Here is a 22,063-nt window from a genome sequence, read left to right as displayed (position 1 = left end):
GAAAGAAAGCGAGCTACTGATGAGTAATTCTAGCTCAAAAGTCTTTCTAGGTATTCAGAAGGTGTTAAATTTTTATTTCCTGCAACAACATATTGCACTTTCCCCACCATTTCCTTTCATAATGTATTTTGCTTGCTAAGTCTGGGATGCTTCAGTATAATCCTTCTGTAATTTCTAGTGGGAAAGTACTGAACTACCATCATCAACATATCTTTTCCCACAAAAAATCTGCATGACTCAGCAAATTTTGGCTTCATTTTGCCTGAGTTCATGCAAATGGCACCCATGAAGGGATTTTTTTTTTCTTTTTGGAGCTAAGACATTTCATAGATTCCCATCCAGAGGCAAGCCACTTTGGATTACATTCAACAAATCCAATGACATGTACCTATTGTTTGCTTTCACTATTATTTGGTGAAGCAATGTTTGTTGGTTCAAAACCTAATTAGGGAGAAATGACTTAGTATTTATATAGTGATTGCTATGATCCAAGCACTATGCTAGATGCTTCATAAATATTATCTCATTTGATACTCAGAATTACCATGTGATATAAGTGCTATTATTATCCCAATTTTTCAGTTAGGCAAACTGAGGCAAGCAGATGTTAAGTGACTTGTCTAAGGGTTACACAGTTACTAAATATTTGAGGTTATATGGAACTTAGGTCTTCCTGACTCCCTGAAGTTCTGTCCACTGAAGCGAGTATATGCCAAATTCAAGAAGGACTGGCACTTCCGGAGTTAGGGCTTGCTACACCCTTTTTCAGGGCTATTCATCCACCTTTTGTATCTATCTGGCACTTAACTCTCACTTTTGGCTCTAAGAAGCTGTAGCATGCATAGTGTTCACACCCTGGTAAACCTTTTTGGCAGACTAGCTAAACCAAATGGAGGGTAACTGATGGGTCTCAAATCCACTGGTGAGTTAGGGGCATGTCCATCACAATCATGTGAAGACTTGCCCTGGTGGAATTGGAGGAAGTGAATGATTTGTTCTAACAATCGTGAAGGCAGCTGAAGCAAGCACTATGGAGTTCTTATAGCTTGGTCAGACATCAAAGTTGTCAAGGTCATCCACTGTATCCTGGAGCATCTCAAGTTGCTCTGACTTTTGTTTTGCCACTGGACTTCAGTGACTCTGGAAGAGAGAGTGAGGCTGATGACTTTGTGCACCTCTACCGCACCTAAATCCAATTCTCATAGAAGTCAAGACATCATTGGTCCTCTTTGAAAATGACGGACAAACAACAAACATCCACTGAGGCCACCTAGCTGCCTTTGTGCATTTTAATGGTTTATCATGTGTTCTAAATTTCTCTCTCTCTCTCTCTCTCTCTCTCTGTCCCTTTCCCTCTTTCCCTTCCTCCCTCCATCCTTCCCTCCCTCTCTCATCTATCTATCTCTAATAGTAGGTGCTTACCCAGTGATTATTAACTATCATCTATTTCTATTTATCTGTTTTTAGTCTTGATAATCAAACTAAAGGACAAACAAATTATTTTTTTTTCAGGGACAGAAAGATCATAGAATCACGGATTAAGAACTGGAGAAGGACTTAGAAGTCCATTTAGTCTTTAGATTTCACTGATGAAGAAAATGAGGCCTAGAGAGGGGAGGTAATTTGCCCAAGGTCATACAGGTAGCAAATGACACAGCCAGGATTTGAACCAAGATCCTTTGACTATAAATTCAGGGCTGTTTCCACTGTACTATGCTGCTTCCATACATTCTTCACAAGGTAAGATATATTTTAGTGTGTCTTGAAAAAAAGTTACAGGACTTTTTTTTTCTGAGCCTGTTACAGACAGAGGGAGGGCCTAGAATTACAGAAAAAGTCCAGAATGACAAATCTGCCTTCCTTCTTAAATATTTAGATTCAGTTGGAACTGTTTCAAATTATTTAATAGAAATTATTTAACCCTGGACCTGTGATCTAATTGCTTCCTACAATTCTTGTCATCTTTTCAACTCAAGGCTATTTCATAAGAAGAACTGTGTTAAAAGTTCCTAACCTCCCCTGTTTAAGGAGGTGGATTTGAAAATGGTGGCAGTCAGTCAACATTTTTTGAGTGACCATGTGTGCCAAGTCTGTACCCAATGTTGAATGAATTCTAAGTGAGCAAAGAGAGATAGAACTGTCCCAAAAGGCATATGGGCTTGTTTTGTCAGCTTCCTATGACCTACCTAGCCTGAGGCATTGGGATGACCTAGTTATACTCCTGAAGTGAGGATCCCTTTGAAACAAGGTATAGCTTTGCAAAGTATTATTAAGGCACGTTTAGAGACTGTATTATCAAAGGTTAGTGGATTCGGAGCTTTATTACCATACTAGCTACACAACCCTTTTGTGTTTAAATGGAGATTTTAGTTTAATTTCTTGAATAGTTCCATATGCAAACACTGGTGTTAGTGTACTGTTTATACATCTAAGCTGTAAAGGAAAACGAATCAAAGGAAACTGCTCAAAAAGAATGCCAAAAGATTTCTACAAGTCAAGAAGGTCTCTCTTCTGAATGAGAAATCTCTCCTGTGAGAGCCATTTTCATTTTGCTTTTTCCAGATTGTATTTTGTTTGTCTTTACAGTTTAAATGCAGGTGTCATTGCCTTGCCACAGTAAGGAAGATTATTTTTTTTTTCTGGAGGAGGAGGGAATCATTTGTAGAGGGACAGGGAAAAGTTAGGGAGTAATCCAGATAATTCACACCAGGATTATGTGGGGACTCAAAGCCTATATCAGATGAGGATAACTCATGGGAAATGAAGATTCTTTTACTAGAAGAATAGAAAACTTAGAAACATAATAAATTTCTTCAAATATTGGCTTACTTGTTGTTGCCCCTTCATGGCATTTCACTTCCCCCTCTATTTCTTCCTTGGGTTGTTCCCTATGCTTGGACTGCAATCCCACTTGACTTCTGCTTTGTCAAATTTCCAGTATTTTTCAAGGCCTTGTTCAAGAGCCGCTGGATCCTGGAGGCCTTTCCCAACCCATATAATGGTTAATGATTTATCATCTCTTCCTGAATTTACTTTATTTGTTTATATTTTATATTGACTTATCTGTATAGATATCTCCCCCACATGCATTCAGTAGAATGGAAGTTATTTGAGAGTAGGGACTATTTCCTTCTTGACTTCCTATCCCTAGTGCCTAGTCCCCAGGATTTGCAAAAATCGTTGCCCAATTATTTCCTGTTGAATGCATGAATGTTTACAAACAATGTCATGTGGATGCAGAATTATACCTTATTTTCTGTAACCTCAGTTTCCATAGCTAGGGTCAATAGGTGGAAATGCAGCTTTTGGCTAGATCAGAAATAATTTGCTAGTATCAAAGAATTTCCTAATAACTAGGGATCTTCAATAATGGGATGGGCCACAGAGTTCTATGTTACTTTGATGTCCACTTGTACAGAAAACTTCTGTATCCAGACAGTTGGATGAGATGAACTCTAAGGTGCTATGAATCAGTTTCTATGGTCTATGATCAGTTCACACATGCAGATGAATGTCTGTTTTGTTCTATTACTTTGTATGTATCTAGGTAAACAATAATAATATTACTACCTTGAGCGCATTTTGTTGTAGTTGAGTCATCTGTTCCTGTTGGGAACTTCCAGGCTGTGTTACCATGCTCTCAGTCTCAGTGGGATTCTGTAAAATGAATACCCTAGCCAGTAAAGGGTTCCCTGAATTATTCAGAATGTGTCATCCAAATAGCTTCCAAATCATTGTAGCATTTGTTTCAACTCCCTGCTTTCAGGTAAGCTAAGACAAATGCTCTCAGATAAGCAGGAGACAGGGGAGCACAAAGTTCTTACAGGAAATAGATGGGGCAAAATATGAATTAAGGTAGGAGAACAGTGGCGGTGACATGCACAAAAAGAAAGACTTCTGTCATTTGGAACACTGGAGCTGTGGAACAAATGCCCATGATCAGGTCATAAGGCATCCACCTCAGTTGAGGGAAATAAAATTATCCCAATTCTTCAAAGCTTTTTGCTGCTTATTCGTACCAATCCTATCTTTGGGGAACTTTGAGCTTTAATCACTTGGATCCATTTACATGGAGCATTTCTTAATCCGAATCCCCCACTTTTAGTCCCCTCTTCTTAAATACCTTGTTTATATTTTATATTCATTCTGTATATAACTATAAATTTGTACATCATTTTCCTGATAAAATGAGTAGTTATTAAGAGCAGTAATTGTTTTATTTTTCATTTTTTTAATCCCCCAAACCAAATGCAGCACACAGAAGTTACACAATACGCATTTGTTAATTGAGTAGTTAATTGGCTTTTTGTCAATTTCGGTCAGGTTTAGTGATCGCAGGCATTTAATTTTGCTTTCCAGCTAATTATTACATTTCTTGGTTTCCTCCTCTGGTTGTGATTGCAGTGATAAAATGATCCTTGCTTTACCATTGCTGTCAACTGTATATTCTTAGGATATATGTACTATTGCCATATTTACCTAGCTGTATATTTGTTATTCTAATGAGAGAAAGGAGACTGAATATGCGATTTCAGTGATATAGCGGATTTCCAGGTATGGGAAGTCCTTCTACCAATTACATAGATACAAAACACAAATTGGATCAATGATCACATTAATTCTCTGCTTACGAATCTTTAGTGATTCCTTATTGCTCCTAGGATAAAATACAGATTTCTCAGCTTGGCCTTTAAAGTTATTCATAGTTTCTTTTTGTATATTGTTGCCCTTCACAGTGCTCTAGCCACACTGATCTACCTGCCCTTCATGTAACTGCATTGTATGCTGTAGTTGTAATCAAGGAGGGGCTTTTTACTGTTCTTCTCTTAAGTGCCTTTAATAAGTCTGGCCTTTGTTTGAATGGGGCAGGTAAAGTGGGATCTTTTTTTTTGGCTTGGAATGTTTCTCAGCACTAAGACGATAGAGATTCATTGAATTGTATATGATGTGGTGCTGCTGGTTAGAACTTTCCCACACTGATTTCTCACACTCTAAATGGTGAGCCTCAAGTGCCCCAGGGCCCTGAGATAGGTATATAATATCCAAGGTTGATGTTGGACTTTTTGGGGTACACTCATTGAAAGTATATGGGTGAGGAGACTCTGGGAAAGCCGTTGAACCCACCACCTGGCTTTGTAACCCAGACAGATAGATGTTGGTGCTTCTCTGGAAACTATGAATTCTAATTTGAGTCAGTCAAGGTCTGTTTGTTGATGTTTGTAATTTCTATTTGTATGTGCTCTGAAGTTCAGGGGGTGATCTTTTCCCCCTGAACTAAGTGAATGATATATGTATGTTTAATTAACTGAGGTTCTTAACCCCGTAAAGTTGCTTTCCTTAGAAAAGCAGATCAAAGAAGCTGTGTTAACATCCCTTCTGTATGCTGGTTGTAGTTGGTCTTACATAGCTACGGTAGCTGCCAGCCTCATTGTTGTTACATACGCTTTTTGGTTTTTCTTTTTAAAGATTAATTTATTTTTAGTTTTCAACATTCATTTCCACAAAATTTTGAGTTACAATTTTTCTCCTCATCTCTACCCTCCCCTCCTCAAGATGGCATGTATTATGATTGCTTCTTTCACCAGTCTGCCTTCCCTTCTATGATCCCAATTGCACCGCCCCCCACCCTTATCTCTTTCCTGCTTACTTTCTTGTAGGGCAAGATAGATTTCTATACCCCATTTGCATGTAAAAACAATTTTTTTTGAGTTTGTTTATAATATTTCTTTTTTTTTAAAATTTCTTTATTTATTTTTAGTTTACCACACATCGTTCTACATAGTTTTGAGTTCCAGTTTTTCTCCCTTCCCTCCCCCCTCCCTCCCCAAGACGGCATGGAGTATCATATAACTGTCATGTATAACTTCGCATTGAATTAATTTATGCACTAGTCAAGTCGTGGAGAAGAATTTTGACCAATGGAATGAATCATGAGAAAGAAGAAACAGAATCAAAAAAAAAAAAAAAAACAAAAAACAAACCCAAAAACAAAAACAAAAGAGAAGCAAAAAAGGCTAGCATGTAGTGTGCCTCAGTCTGTATTCAAACTTCGCAGTTCTTTGTCTCGATGAAGATAGCATTCTCCATCGTGAGTCCCCTGAAGTTGTCCTTGCACCTTAGGTTGCTGAGAAAAGTGCAGTATGTCAGGGTTGGTCCTCACGGAATCCATATATCTGTGGCTGTGCACAACGTTCTCCTGGCTCTGCTCCACTCACTCAGCATTATGTCGTGTAGGTTTTTCCAGGTTGTTATGAAGTCTGCATCATCCCCATTTCTTATGGCACAATAGTATTCCATCACCTTCATATACCACAGCTTGTTCAGCCATTCCCCAATTGATGGGCATCCCTTTGATTTCCAATTCTTAGCTACCACAAAAAGAGCTGCTATAAATATTTTTGTACATATGGGTCCTTTTCCCGCTTGTGTGATTTCTTTGGGATACAACCCTAGAAGTGGTATTGCTGGGTCAAAGGGTATGAACATTTCTATAGCCCTTTGGGCATAGTTCCAAACTGCTCTCCAAAATGGCTGGATCAGTTCACAACTCCACCAGCAATGCAACAATGTTCCAATTTCCACATCCTTTGCAGCATTTATCATTTTCCTGTTTTGTCATTTTAGCCAATCTGACAGGAGAGATGTGGTATCTAAGAGTTGTTTTGATTTGCATTTCTCTAAATCAGTAGTGATCCAGAGCATTTTTCCATATGCCTGTAGATAGCTTTAATTTCTTCCTCTGAAAACTGCCTGTTCATATCCTTTGACCATTTCTCAATTGGGGAATGGCTTGTATTCCTATATATTTGGCTCAGCTCCCTGTATATTTTAGAGATGAGGCCTTTATCAGAGATACTAGTTGCAAAGATTTTCTCCCAATTTTCTGCTTCCCTCCTAATTCTTGTTGCATTGGCTTTTTTTGTACAAAAACATTTCAATTTGACATAATCAAAATTATCCATTTTGCATTTTGTAATGCTCTCTATCTCTTGTTGGGTCATGAATTCTTTACTTTTCCACAAATCTGATAAGTAAACTATTCCTTGCTTTCCCAAATTACTTAGAGTATCAACTTTTACTCCTAAATCATGAACCCATTTTGACTTTATTTTGGTATATGGTGTAAGATATTGGTCTATGCCCAGTTTTTGCCCTACCATTTTCCAATTTTCCCAACAGTTTTTGTGAAATAGTGAATTATTAGCCCAGAAGCTGGCCTCTTTGGGTTTATCAAAGAGTAGATTGCTAAACTTGTTGATTTCACCTACTTGTGTACCTATCGTATTCCACTGATCCACACCCCTGTTTCTTAACCAGTACCAGGCAGTTTTGATGACTGCTGCTGTGTAGTACAGTTTAATATCTGGTGTGGCTAAACCACCATCTCTAGCCTGTCTTTTCATTAATATCCTAGATACTCTAGACCTCTTGTTTTTCCAAATGAATTTTGTTATTATTTTCTCCAGCTCAGTAAAAAAATTTTTTGGTAGTTCGATTGGTATGGCACTGAATAGATAGATTAATTTAGGTAAAATTGTCATTTTTGTTATATTAGCTCGGCCTAACCATGAGCAACTGATATTTCTCCATTTATTTAGATCTGATTTTATTCACGTGAAAAGTGTTTCATAGTTATGTTCATATAGGCCCTGGGTTTATCTTGGCAAATAGACTCCCAAATATTTTATAGTGCCATCAGTAACTTTGAATGGAATTTCTCTTTCTATCTCTTGCTGTTGGGCTTTGTCAGTAATGTATAGGAATGCTGAGGATTTATGTGGGTTTATTTTATATCCTGCAACTTTGCTAAAGTTGTTTATTATTTCAAGTAGTTTTTTACTTGATTCTCTAGGATTCTCTAGATAAATCATCATATCATCTGCAAAAAGTGATAATTTAGTTTCTTCTTTTCCTATTCTAATTCCTTCAATTTCTTTTTCTTCTCTTATTGCTACAGCTAATGTTTCTAGTACCAAATTGAATAATAGGGGTGATAATGGACATCCTTGTTTCACCCCTGATCTTATTGGGAATGCATCTAGTTTATCCCCATTACAAATAATGCTTGTCGATGGTTTTAGGTAGATGCTGTTTATAATTTTGAGGAAGGTTCCACTTATTCCTATGCTTTCTAGTGCTTTTCATAGGAATGGGTGTTGTACGTTGTCACAGGCTTTTTCTGCGTCTATTGAGATGATCATATGGTTTCTGCTAGTTTTGTTGTTGATATGGTCAATTATGCTAATAGTTTTCCTAATATTGAACCAGCCTTGCATTCCTGGAATAAATCCTACCTGGTCATAGTGTATTATTCTTGTAATGAGTTGCTGCAATCTTTTTGCTAATATTTTATTTAAAATTTTTGCATCAATATTCATTAGAGAAATTGGTCTATAATTTTCTTTCTCTGTTTTAACTCTACCTGGTTTGGGTATTAGTACCATATTTGTGTCATAAAAAGAATTTGGTAGGACTCCTTCTTCACCTATTTTCCCAAATAGTCTACAAAGTATTGGAATTAGTTGTTCATTAAATGTTTGATAGAATTCACATGTAAAACCATCTGGCCCCGGAGATTTTTTCCTAGGGAGTTCGTTGATGGCATGCTCAATTTCTTTTTCTGATATGGGGTTATTAAGAAATTTCACTTCCTTCTCTGTTAGTCTGGGCAGTTTATGTTTTTGTAGATATTCCTCCATATCTCTAAGGTAGTCAAATTTATGGGCATACAGTTGGGCAAAATAATTCCTAATTATTGTTTTGATTTCCTCTTCATTAGAGGTGACCTCACCCTTTTCATTTTTTGTACTGGTAATTTGATTTTCTTCTTTCTTTTTTTTAATCAAATTGCCCAAAGGTTTATCAATTTTATTGGTTTTTTCATAAAACCAGCTCTTTGTTTTATTTATTAATTCAATAGTTTTCTTGGTTTCAATTTTATTAATCTCTCCTTTGATTTTCAGTATTTCTAATTTGGTATTTAATTGGGGGTTTTCAATTTGCTCTTTTTCTAGCTTTTTCAGCTGTATGCCCAGATCATTGATCTCCTCTTTCCCTATTTTATTCATGTAGGCATTTAGAGATATAAAACTTCCCCTAAGATCTGCTTTTGCTGCATCCCATAAGTTTTGGTATGTTGTTTCATTATTGTCATTCTCTTGAATGAAATTATTAATTGTTTCTCTGATTTGTTCTTTGGCCCACTCACTCTTTAGAATTAAATTATTTAGTTTCCAATTAGTTTTTAGCTTATTTTTCCATGGTACTTTATTAAAAATGATTCATATTGCATCATGATCTGAAAAGGATTTATTGACTACTTCTGCTTTTCTGCACTGGATTGTGAGGTTTTTATGCCCTAGTACATGGTCAATTTTTGAGTATGTGCCATGTACTTTTGAGAAGAAAGTATATTCCTTTTTATCCCCCTTCAGTTTTCTCCAGAGGTCTATCATATGTGCCTTTTCTAAAATTCTGTTTACCTCCTTAACTTTTTTCTTATTTATTTTGAGGTTAGATTTATCAAGTTCAGAAAGGGGGAGGTTGAGGTCTCCCAATATTATAGTTTTGCTGTCTATTTCTTCCTGTAACTCCCTTAACCTCTCCTCTAAGAAATTGTATGCCTTACCACTTGGTGCATATATGTTAAGCAATGATATTGCTTCATTGTTTATGGTGCCTTTTAGCAGGATATAATGTCCTTCCTTATCTCTTTTAATTAGATCTATCTTTACTTTTGCTTTGTCTGAGATTAGGATTGCTACACCTGCTTTTTTTACTTTAGCTGAGGCACAGTATATTTTACTCCAGCCTTTTACCTTAACCCTATGTGTATCCCCCTGTTTCAGATGCGTTTCTTGTAAACAGCATATTGTAGGATTATGGTTTTTAATCCATTCTGCTATCTGCTTCTGTTTTGTGAGAATGTTCATCCCCTGCACGTTCAGGGTTATGATTTCTATCTGTGTCTTTTTCTCCATCCTAATTCCCCCTGTTTATGCTTTTATTTCTCCCTTTCCCCTTCTCCTCCTCAACAAAGTTTTGCTTTTGACCGCCGCTTTCCTCAGTTAACCCTCCCTCTTTATTCCCCTCTCTTATCTTACCGTTACCCACTTGCTACTTCTCCTCTCCCTTCTGCCCACCCCCCTCCCTTTTTCCCCCCTTACCCTCCCACTTCCCGTAGGACAAGTTAGATTTCTAAACTTATCAGAGTATGTTATTCCCTTCTTGAACTAGATCAGATGACAGTAAAGCTCAAATACTGCTCTTCTCCCTCCCTTCTTTCCCTCTACTATAATATGTTTTTGCGCCACTTCCTTTGGTGTAATTTACCCTTTTCTACTGCCTCCTTACCACTTCCCTCATAGCCCTCCCTTTATATCTCTTATTTATATTTTATATCTTTACATCAGTTAATTTATATAGGCATTCACAACCTATGTATATCCCTTTCATTTGTCATAATAGTTGTACCATTCACAAGAATGACTTATATATGTATATGTATATATATATATATATGTATATATATATATATATATGTATATATACATACATAAAAAACATACATAAGATGATATAATCCCACATAAAGATGTAAACAACCTGCCCTTATTGGTTAATAAGGTTTGTGGAGTTTTTCCCCCTGGTTACCTTTTTATGTCTCTCTTGAGTTTTGTATTTGGAGATCAAATTTTCCATTGAGTTCTGGCCTTTTCATCAGGAAGGTCTGGAATTCCCTTATTTCATTGAATGTCCATCGCCTTGATGGAAAACTATGCTTAGTTTTGCTGGGTAGTTGATCCTTGGTTGTAGTCCCAGCTCCGTTGCCCTTTGGAATATCATATTCCAATTTCTCCTGTCTTTTAATGTGGAAGCTGAGAGATCCTGCGTGATCCTGACTGTAGTTCCACGATATTTGAATTGCTTCTTTTTGGCTGCTTGCAGTATTTTCTCCTTGAGTTTATAGCTCTGAAATTTGGCTATAATATTTCTTGGTGTTTTCAGTTTGGGATCTCTTTCAGGGGGTGATCGGTGAATTCTTTCAATGACTATTTTGCCCTCTGGTTCTAGGACCTCTGGGCAGTTGTCTTTGATAATTTCTTCGAAGATACTGTCAAGGCTCCTTTTTCATCGTGGATTTCCGGTAGAACCAATAACTCTCAAATTGTCTCTCCTGGATCTATTTTCCAGGTCAGTTGTTTTGCCAATCAGATATTTCACATTTTTTTTCTATTTTTTCATTCTTTACATTTTGTTTTATTACTTCTTGATGCCTCATAGATTCATTAGCTTCCACTTGCTCAAGTCTAGTTTTGAATGAGTTAGTGTTTACATTTTGCTTTTGAGCCTCCATTTTCAATTGGTTGATTTCACCTCTCAGGGTGTCCTTTTCTCTCTCTAGATTCTGAATCTCCGTAGCCATTTCGCCAATCTTATTCTTTAGGGACTTGATTTCATCGGTGGATTTTTTCTCCCTTTTTTCCATTTTTTCCATATTTTCTTTTAGCTCCCTAATTTGGTTTTTAAAATCCTCCTTTAGCTGTTCCAGCAGTGCTTTTTGGGCTGGAGACCAGTTCATATTAGCTTTTGAGGTATCTGATGTATCTACCGTGTCATTGCTATCCTCTTCTATGTTGATATTTTGATCCTGCCTGTCTCCATAAAAAGAATCTATTGTCCTCGGTTTTTTTGTGTTCTTCTTCATGTTGGTTTGCCTTTTGCTGGCTTTACAACGAATTTCTATCTGTGAGTCTCAGGGCTTTCTGTCCCAGCTTTCTTATTCTGGGGGTTGTGAGTCTAGAATTATAACCTTCAGTTTCCTGAGGTGTGGGGGAGGGGTCTGGCTCCCTGGCATCTCACTCCCTGTGGGTGCTCTCCAGCACTTGCTTTTCAGCAATGGTCTCAGCTGTTTGTTGTTTGAGCTGATGTCTGGCACTTCCCCTGTGGGAGCAAGGTTACGTCTGTGTGGTTGGCGTTGACCCCTGCTGACTCTGCCCCTCTGGGACTAATGGGCTTCTACTATTTGTCCTGTGAGGCCCCCCTACTTTCTCCTCTGTTTCAGTTCTCTTTTTTTTTTCCCGAGGAATACTCTGGGTGAGGGGGGGGAGGGATTAGAGCCTTTTACCTGGCCATTGAGTCTTCCAGAAGTTCAAGAAGCCGAGTTCCTGGGTTTTGCAAGTGTCAGGAGTGGGTGTTTTCACAGCTGGTGGCGTTGTGCTGCCTCTCGTCGCTCCCACAGACTGCCGTCCTGTGTTGGGAGTCCTGGGGATCTCTGCTGGTTTTGGCGCCCAGCTTTCTCCCAGCCCGTCTCCCACGTGGATTTCCCGGACAGCCGCTTCCGCTTTGGTCTGGAGCAGCTCCGCAGCTGAGCACTCTCCGAGCCTACAGGATCGTGTCTTCAGCCTTTCAGACTCTCCCGGCTGGGAAATTTGCCCCAGGCAGACTGCTCGCGGTTTCTGACTCTCTCAAATCTGCTCAAATTCACTTTTTTATAGGAATCTGACAGTCCTTGTGAGAGAACTCCGGTAAGACGCTGCCTTCATGCGGCCATCTTGGCTCCGCCCCCCTAAAAACAATTTTTAATTTAATTTGTTTTTAAAACTTTGAGTTCCAAATTCTCTCTCTTCTTCCCTTCGCACCCACCCTGCTTGAGAAGGCAAGCAATTCAATATAGATTATACATGTATCATTATGCAAAACACTTGCATAATAGTCATGTTGTGAAAGACTACCTATATTTCTCTCCATACTATCCTGTCCCCCCCCCCATTTATTCAATTTTCTCCTTTGACTCTGTCCCTTTTCAAAAGTGTTTGCTTCTGACTTCCCTCTCACCCAATCTGTCCTCCCTTTTATTATCCCCCCCTCTTATCCCCCTCCTCCCTACTTTCCTGTAGGATAAGATACCCAATTAAGTGTTTATGTTTTTCCTGCCTTAAGCCAAAACTGAAGAGAACAAGATTCATACATTCAGTCCCTTTCACCTCCGCCCTCTTCCCTCATAAATGCCTTTTCTTACCAATTTTATATGAGAAAATTTACCCCATTCTATCTCTACATTTCTCCTTCTCCTAATATATTCCTTTCTCACCCCTTAATTTTATTTTTTTTAATATCACTTCATATCCAACTCACCCTGTGCCCTCTGTCTATATATATGTATATTCCCTTCAACTACCCTAATATTGAGAAAGGTCTCCTGAGTTACAAATATTATCTTTCCATGTAGGAATGTAAACAGTTAAACTTTAGTAAGTTCCTTATGATTTCTCTTTCCTGTTTACCTTTTCAAACTTGTCTTGATTCTTGTATTTGAAAGTCAAATTTTCTATTCAGCTCTGGTCTTTTCATCAACAATGTTTGAAAGTCCTCTATTTCATTGAAAATCCATTTTTCCTCTGAAGTATTATACTCAGTTTTGCTGGGTAGGTGATTCTTTGATTTAATCCTAGATCCTTTGACCTCTGGAATATCATATTCTAAGCCCTTCAATCCCTTAGTGTAGAAGCTATTAAATCTTGTATTATCCTGATTATGTTTCCACAAAACTTGAATTGTTTCTTTCTAATTGCTTGCAATATTTTCTCCTTGACCTGGGAACTCTGGGATTTGGCTACAATATTCCTAGGAGTTTTCTTTTTGGGATCTTTGTCAGGAGGCAATTGGTAGATTCATTCAATTTGTATTTTACTCTCTGGTTCTAGAATATCTGGGCAGTTTTCCTTGATAATTTCTTGAAAGATGATGTCTAGACTCCTGTCTAGACATGTTGATTATGGTTTTTGGGTAGTCCAGTAATTTTTAAATTATCTCTTCTGGATCTATTTTCCAGGTCAGTGGTTTTTCCAGTGAGGTATTTCACATTGTCCTCTGGTTTTTTTTCATTATTTTGGTTCTTTTTTTATAATTTCTTGGTTTCTCATAAAGTCATTAGCTTCCCATTTGCTCCATTCTAATTTTCAAGGAACTTTTTCTCCAGTGAGCTTTTGGACCTCCTTTTCCATTTGGCTAATTCTGCCTTTTAAGGCATTCTTCTCCTCATTGGCTTTTTGGACTTCTTTTTCCATTTGGCTTAGTCTATTTTTTTTTAAGGTGTTACTTTCTTCAGTATTTTTTCATCTCCTTTAGCAAGCTATTGACTCATTTTTCATGATTTTCTTACATCCTTCTCATTTCTTTTTCCAATTTTTCCTTTACGTCTCTTACTTGATTTTCTAAATTCTTTTTGAGTTCTTCCATAGCCTATGACCAATTCACATCTTTCTTGGGGTCTTTTGATGTGGAATCGTTGACTTTGTTGCCTTATTCTGTATGTTTTGATCTTCTTTGTCACCAAAGTAAGATTATGTAGTCTGAGTCCTTTTACTCTGCCTGCTCATTTACCCAGCCAATTACTTGTCTATTGAGTTGTTTATCCAAGCATGACACTGCTTCCAGACTGGATAATGCTGTGTCCCAAGCTTCAGGGGTTTTGCTCTGCTGTTTTCAAAGCTATTTTTAGGCACCTGTAAATTTTCAGTTCTTCTGTGGTGGTATGATCCAAGGAGAGGTGTTTACTCCTCTACTGGCCTGTGCTCTGGTCTATGAGTGACCTCAAGCACTCTTTTCTGCCTTGGAACTGTTAGGAGGACTCCCTCCTCCCTCTCCACAGCCACCATAAGCTCTGTGACACCAGTGCTTCCACTCACCCCAGTACCACCAACCAAGATTGTGGCCCATATCCAAGCAAGTCAAAGTAAGAGAATCCTGCCTTAGTGTCAGCAAAGAGATCCCTACACTCCTGCTCTGATCAGCCACTTGATTCCCCCTACCCCATCTGTGGGCTTGGAGTTCTGGAAGGCCCTATTGCTGCCACCACCTTCACTGCCCTAGGGCTGAGGCCAGACCACACCCTTCTCTAACCCAGGTCCAACAGAGTTTTGTCACTGACTTGCTAAGTTGTCTTTGGCGTTTGTGGGATGAGAAGTCTGGAAACTGCCATAGCTCAGTGATTCAATGCCCTTTCGCCTGCTCCACCTGGCCTGCTCCAGCCTGGTTTCTGCCTGTGTGGCCAATGCTGGGCTGTGCTCTGCTCCCAGCACAGTGATATAGACCCTTCCCAGCAGCCATCCAGGACATCTTGGGCTGGAGACTTGTTTTATGCTGTCATTTTGTGGCTTCTATAGCTCTAGAATTTGTTTAGAGTCATTTTTCACAAGTATTCAGAGGGATTTGGGGGAAAGCTCAAGCAAGTCCCTGCTTTTACTCTGTCATCTTGGCTCTACCCTTGTATGCTCTTTGTGTTTACAAAGGCCACTGGCATAGCAGATCTGGAGATTTCCTTGGAGCAAGGAAGATCTGGGTTCACAGACTTATCTCTCACACCTATTGGCTGTGTGACCATAAACAAACCACTTAACTGCCTCAAGCAACTTTCGAAGTCTATAAGCTACAGAACAGTTGGGTAAAGAGAGTTTCCTCATTGGAGAGCCAGACAACCAAAACATTTTGTATTTACATATTTGAATACACAGCAATATCTCACCTATAGAATATGAGTCCTTTGTAGGCAGAGTGTACCCTTGTTTTCTTTGTTTACCCAGTGCCTTGCAGGTAGTCCTTAATAAATTTGAATTGAATTGAGTTTCTTTTATCAATCCAAAATCTATGCAAACTTCCATCCTGTAAAATTTGTTGGCCACTGTTGAGAAACTGATGCAATATATCATCTTAATTGATTCATACAAAACCACACTTATATCATTTACAAAATTTAAATGATTTGCTTCATGAGTTTGTTTTGGTTTTGTGTACTCTCCATGTCTCTGTTCCTGCACCAGCTCATTACGGATTTGCTTTCTAGAGATGCTTTAGCCTAAAGAGCGGTGCTTTCCAATCAAACGAAAAAGGGGATTAGGGGATAGGAGGGAGAAGGAGATTGTGTTGCAGAAGCATTGTCCAGGACAGGGTAAAGGACACAGGAAAGAATTTCAACTGCTTCCTTATGCTATTCTTACCTTAAATACAAAATGAATTATCAAGCTCTTGGTATATTAACCGTGAATATCTTCATTTTGAGACCTGCCCTGCAAGGAATAGGAATGTGGGCATGAACTTTTAAAGAAGTGGAAATATTCAAATACTCCTGTAATGGGAGACTGGCTCATGTGCAGAACTCATCAGTTTGCCAAGATGGCATCTCTTTGTGGAAGACAATAAGGAGCTGCTTCCAGGAGAATCTTAATGAGCTATGAGAGAAGTACTTATGTGGACATCCTGTAAGTGGTTATATTTGTCCTACCATTTCATTAAGATGACCCTATTTCCATCAGCTGCATAGCTAGAACTGTCAGTATCTTCAAAAAGGCCTGAGTCATTTTGTTGCTGTTGAGAAGTTTCAGTTATGTCTGATTCTCTGTGACCTATTTAGTCATTTTTCTTAGCTGCATTCACATATGAGAGAATGAGATGACTTCTTCATTCACTGCTTCTGGTGAGAGAAGCATGCTGGAAGGGGAAAGGCCATGAAGCCTTCCCCTCTTAAGGCAATATTCTATCCCCTACCCTACACACACACATACACACACACACATGCACACACACACCAGAGATTGGGCCCTTATTTTCAGGGTACCCTAAGAAGATTTACCATATCTTTTCTCTGCCATCACCCTGTGTTTTCACCATTTTTAGGGGTTCAGTGACTAGTGCCCCACTTACATTTAACCACTCAGTATTTAGCTTTGCTTTTTACCAACTGTAATTTTACTCCACAGATATAGGATGAACAAACATACAATTTCCTTCTACATTTCAGGCATAATACCCTCTACACACTCTTGGTGGAGGGAAGGGGAGGTATATTAGACTCATAACTTATTAAGTTCCTACATAGCATTTGTCCCACCCTGTTCGTGTGCAGAAATATATATCACTGCTGACTTCTGACAGGCTAGAGTTCTGAAAGTAATGCCAGATGTTTCAGATTACTTCATGCTCCTCAAAGTTTCAGTGCTAGGCTGGCTGCAACACTAAGACTAGATGGATTTAAGGATTTATTGGGCTTGTGCTCCTAGGTTTGAAACTCCTAAATTTGGAATCTCTATTCTCTGTGCCTAAAATGCAAAAAAAAGACCTAGAATTCAGGGCCATTTCTCAAAGTCTAGAGGAAGAGGGAGAGAAGGCGTCCTAGTCCTTCCCTAATAGCATGATTCTCTCATCAGAAGCCATGAGTGAAAGAGTCACCTCAATTCCTTAGATGTGAATGAGGTTAAAAGACATGGCTGAAGATAACAGACACTTTTGAAGACACTGACATTTCCAGCTATGAAATCAGTGGAAAAAGACTCCCAATGATGTGGTAGACTAATGAGAATCAGCAGTAGTATGTCCTCATGTGAACTTCCTTACCTGTTATCATAATTTGCCCACATGAAATTCCCTACCACTCCTGTGTGAAACTGCCATCTTAGCAGAAGGACGGTTCTTTCCATGTCACTAGACCCCCGTTATTCTCCAAATGCCTATGTGATATCATCCATCTGGTGATTTTTCTTGAAGAGATTGTGTTATAGGTTGAAGCACATTTAAGTTAGCCCTTCCTTTGCCTCTCTTATCTATATCCTTCACTGATTTTAAAAGAGGCAATTCACCCAATATACTGAAATTGCAAAATGTTCCAGTTAAGAAAGAGCCTCACAAAAGAATGACTGAACAGGCCATGGTATATGAATGTAATGTAATATTGTTATGCTATAAGAAGTGATGAATAGGTGGATTTGAGAAAAAAAAACTAGAAAGACTTACATGAACTGATACAAAGTAAGTAGAACAAGGAGAACATTATACACAGTAGTAGCAATATTGTGTGATGATCAACTATGATAGACTTAGCTCTTCTCAACAACACAATGATCTAAGAGAATTACAAAAGACTCATGATGGAAAGTGCTATCCATATCCAGAGAAAGAACTGACGGTGTCTGAATGTGGATCAAAGCATATTATTTTCACTTTATTTTTTCATAGTTTATTTTCCTTTTCTTCTTTTACAGCATGCCTAATATGGAATATTACATGACTGCACATATATAACATTTATTAAATTGCTTTACCATCTTAGTGAACAGGTAGGGGAGAAAGGGGTAGAGAAAATTTGAAACAAAATTTTATAAAAAATGACTTAAAATTGTCTTTACATGTAGTTGGAAAAAAATATTATTTAAAAGGAAAAAAAAGCCTCAGAAGTTAATCAATCAATAAGCATTTAATATAATGTTAAATTAAACACTGAGGAACTTTGCTTGCCGTCATCAGCTAAAAAAATCCATTAAAACAGCTTATTACTATGATGGGGAGGGGGAAGAGGGAAGATGTAACTTTCTCAAATGACTCTTCTTTTTGGTTTTCTGGAAGTATACCGGTTTTATTCATGTGTTATTTCCTGGAAATGACAACTGATTCAAGAACTCTCAGGGAAAATTCATTTCAAAAGATGATGAAGCCTCATTCAAAAATGAAGGTCAGCATTGACCAGGTACACACAACTTCAATCTATTTTAATCAGAAGCAAAAATGAATCAAGATTGATGAGATGAGCACCTTTCAGATAGATAAAAAGGGATTATTGCTGTGATTTCCTTTCATAAGGAGATTTTTTCCCATCTGTGATTAAAATAAAACAGAAAGTGATATTTCAAGGACAAAATTCATCTTTTTCCAGATGTAGCAACACCTCCTCATTTTAGAACATATAGCTATTTTTTGGTCAAAAAAATTTGTTAAAAAATGGAATTGGGGTGAGATGAAGAACCTAAGAATCTCAGAAGTGGAAGAGGCCTCAGAAGCCATCTGGGGCAAATGGTACACAATTGCAACTGCCCTTTCCAATATCCCAGACAGTGGTCATCCAGTCTCTGCTTAAAGACCTCTAGTGACAGTTAAAGTGGGAGCTAGGTGGTACAGTGGAAAGAGTGCCAGGCCTGAAGTCAGTAAGATTCATCTCCCTGAGTTCAAATCTGGCCACAGACACTTATTAGCTGTGTGACTCTGGGCAAGTCACTTAACCATGTTTGACTCAGTTTCCTTATCATTAAATGAGCTGGAGAAGGACAATATATTGAAAAGCAGAGAGACTGCCTTGTTGATGAGGGTCCATATAGTCAAAGCTGTGGTTTTCCCAGTAGTAATGTATGGCTGTGAGAGTTGGAATATGAAGAAAGCTGAGCACTGCAGAATTGATGCTTTTGAATTGTGGTGATGGTAGAAGCCTTTTCAAGGTCCTTTGGATATCAAGGAGATCATATCAGTCAGTACTTCAAGAAATATTTCAAGCTCTTCACTGGAACTTCAGATACTGAAGCTGAAGACAGGACTCACTGGAAAAGACTCTGATGCTGGGAAAGATTGAAGGTACAAGGAGAAAGGGGAAAGCAGAGGATGAGATGAATGGTGTCATGGAAGCAATGAATATAAATTTGGACAGTCTTTGGGAGATAATGGAGATGGAAGGGTGTGGCATGCTATGATCCATTGGGTTACAAAGAGTTGGACATGGCCAAACAATAATAACAGGTGAGAGTTAACCAAGGAGGAATTCCATACACTTTTAGAAGGTGGGAGGACAGACTAGGAATGTCCTAGAAAGTCAAAAACAAAAACAAATAAAAAAATTTGTACCTTAATTATTTTTCTATGCCACTGAGACTCAGGTCATTAGCCAAAAATCTTTATCTTAAGCTCCTTAATCATTCCCACCCACTGATAATTTCACTTTCAAACCCATCTTACTATTCTGTCCACACTCTTGGTTGAGTGCTTCTCTCCATTCTAAAATTCAAACTGGCAAATATTTATTACTTGTCTACTACTATGCTCAAAGCGCCATGAAATACTCTGGGGAATCAAAGACAAATTTGAACTATTCCCTGCCCTCAAGAACTTACATTGGACTGGAGATGACTGATGATGATGATGATGATGATGGGGTAAGTGGAGTGTGGACATTGCATGCATACAAGTAGGTAAATGTGAAGTAATTTCATTAGGGAGAGAGAACTAACAACTGGGACAGTCAAGAAAAGCCTTCTGTAGCATCTGGCACTCTTCATCATAAACCTAGGACCAATCAGTCAACAAACATATATTAAGCCCCTGCTTTGTGGCAAGTGCTATGCTAGGTACAATACCATAGATTTAGTGCTAGAAGATACCTTAGAAGCTACATGGCTTAATGTCCTTAATTGATTGAGGAGGAATTGAGGCTTAGAAGTTAAATGACTTGCCCAGGATCAGACTATAAATGTGTGAAGTAAGATTAGATACTTTGATCTTCATGCCTCCAAATCAAGCATTCTATCCACTACATCTTGCTGTCCAAACTCCTCATTTTAGAGTTGAGAACAATATATTCCAGAGTTGTAAAGCAGGATCACATATATAGTAAGTAGCAGAGTCAGGAATTGAACTCAGTTTCCAAATTCAGCCCTCATTCCACTATCTCACTGCACTGTACTACTTATCTCTTTTCTTCTTCTACCTCTTTTTCTTCTTAAGAATCTTCCTGGCCTGAGGCAGCTAGGTGATGTAGTGAGTACAGTGGAGTCAGGAGGGCCTGAGTTCAAATCTGACCTCAGACACGTGACATTGTTACTAGCTGTGTCACTAGCTTGGGCAAGTCATTTAACCCCAATTGCTCTGCCCTCCCCCCTCCAAAAAAAAAAACAAAATCAAACAAAAAAATAATCTTCCTGGCCTACTATCTCTTCCATTCTTTTTCCATAGGAATTTTTTTTTCCTACAAGTTGGTCTAGATGCTTGAGGCTTTTAACCTCCTACAATTGTGCACCCACTCCTGATCTTTACCTTCTTTCTCTTTTCTTTTGGTAAAAATGCCCTTTTTCTCTTAGTAGTAGAAAGAGGCATAGTCCTGGGCAAAATTCAAAGGTAAGCAAGCCTTGTTATCAGGGTTCTCCCATCTCATGTTCCCCTTGTTTCCCTACTTGTAAATTTGTCCTCTATCCTAAACACTGTAGAGTTTATAACTTTCTCTTTCAGATACTCCTCAGGTTCTGGTTGCTTGCTGGGTGAAATAATTTTTTTTGTACTCTTCTGTACCCTGTTACTTTTCTATTTCTATTTCTACACCCCATCTGGCTCCCTCTGCTGTGCCAAGATGCATCTGCTTTTTGCCTTTTCTGTTGCCTCTTTATTCTTGAAATGTTCTGCCAGTTTTCTCCCCATTTTTGTCACCCCCGCCCAAGGAAAATATCCTGTTCATTTCTAAATTCTCCCAAACTCATTCATTTATGAAACTTCCAAGGATTATCTACTATAAAAGACAAAATCTCGCCCTACCCACCCACAATGCACAAAATAGTTTTCTTCCATAAGCTACTTAGAAGTGGGAAGGGACCTTACTGGTCTTCTAGTTCAAACCAGATGTGTAACTAGGACCATGGTGAATGTGGCAGGGTGCCAAAATTTAAAGGACATTGATAGGACTTATAATCCTTCAGCAGGTGCAAAACACTGATCTTACTGCTTAATTAATAAAACAATTAGTTATAAGAGACGATAGTAGATGGCCCACTTCCTCTTGGATACACCTCAGAGAGATGCTCCCCCTCAGCTCAGCCATACCCTTAAAAACACCTCCAATTCAATTTATCTGAAAAAGCTGATTTGAAGGCACTTTTGTTGTTGATTGCCCTAGCCATTAGAAATTTTAGTGATATCGATTTTCTAACCCCCTGATTTGACATATAGGGAAACCAAAATAGATAAGGAAAAAAATGGTCAACAGAAATTAGACAATGTACTAGACATAAATGCAACATATTTGGAGTTTTCTTCCTGTTTTTGCTTTGTTTTGCCTCACTCCCTATGTTTGTGACAGGGAATGTGTTTTCAAAAAGCAGAAAGATGTCTTACTGAAGTGAGGAATATTAAAAGACAGTGGCTTTTGAAAACGGTTTGATAGGCAAATGTGAGCAGGTGAATGCACATTTTAAAGGAAAAAAATATGGTCTATCTATTAATAAATACTTTGTTTTACATGGTTACCAAAATGTTTTTAACGTTT

This window comes from Trichosurus vulpecula, chromosome 7 (genome assembly GCF_011100635.1).
Source record: "Trichosurus vulpecula isolate mTriVul1 chromosome 7, mTriVul1.pri, whole genome shotgun sequence".
Taxonomy (NCBI): domain Eukaryota; kingdom Metazoa; phylum Chordata; class Mammalia; order Diprotodontia; family Phalangeridae; genus Trichosurus; species Trichosurus vulpecula.
Note: the sequence above shows the minus strand (reverse complement) of the source record.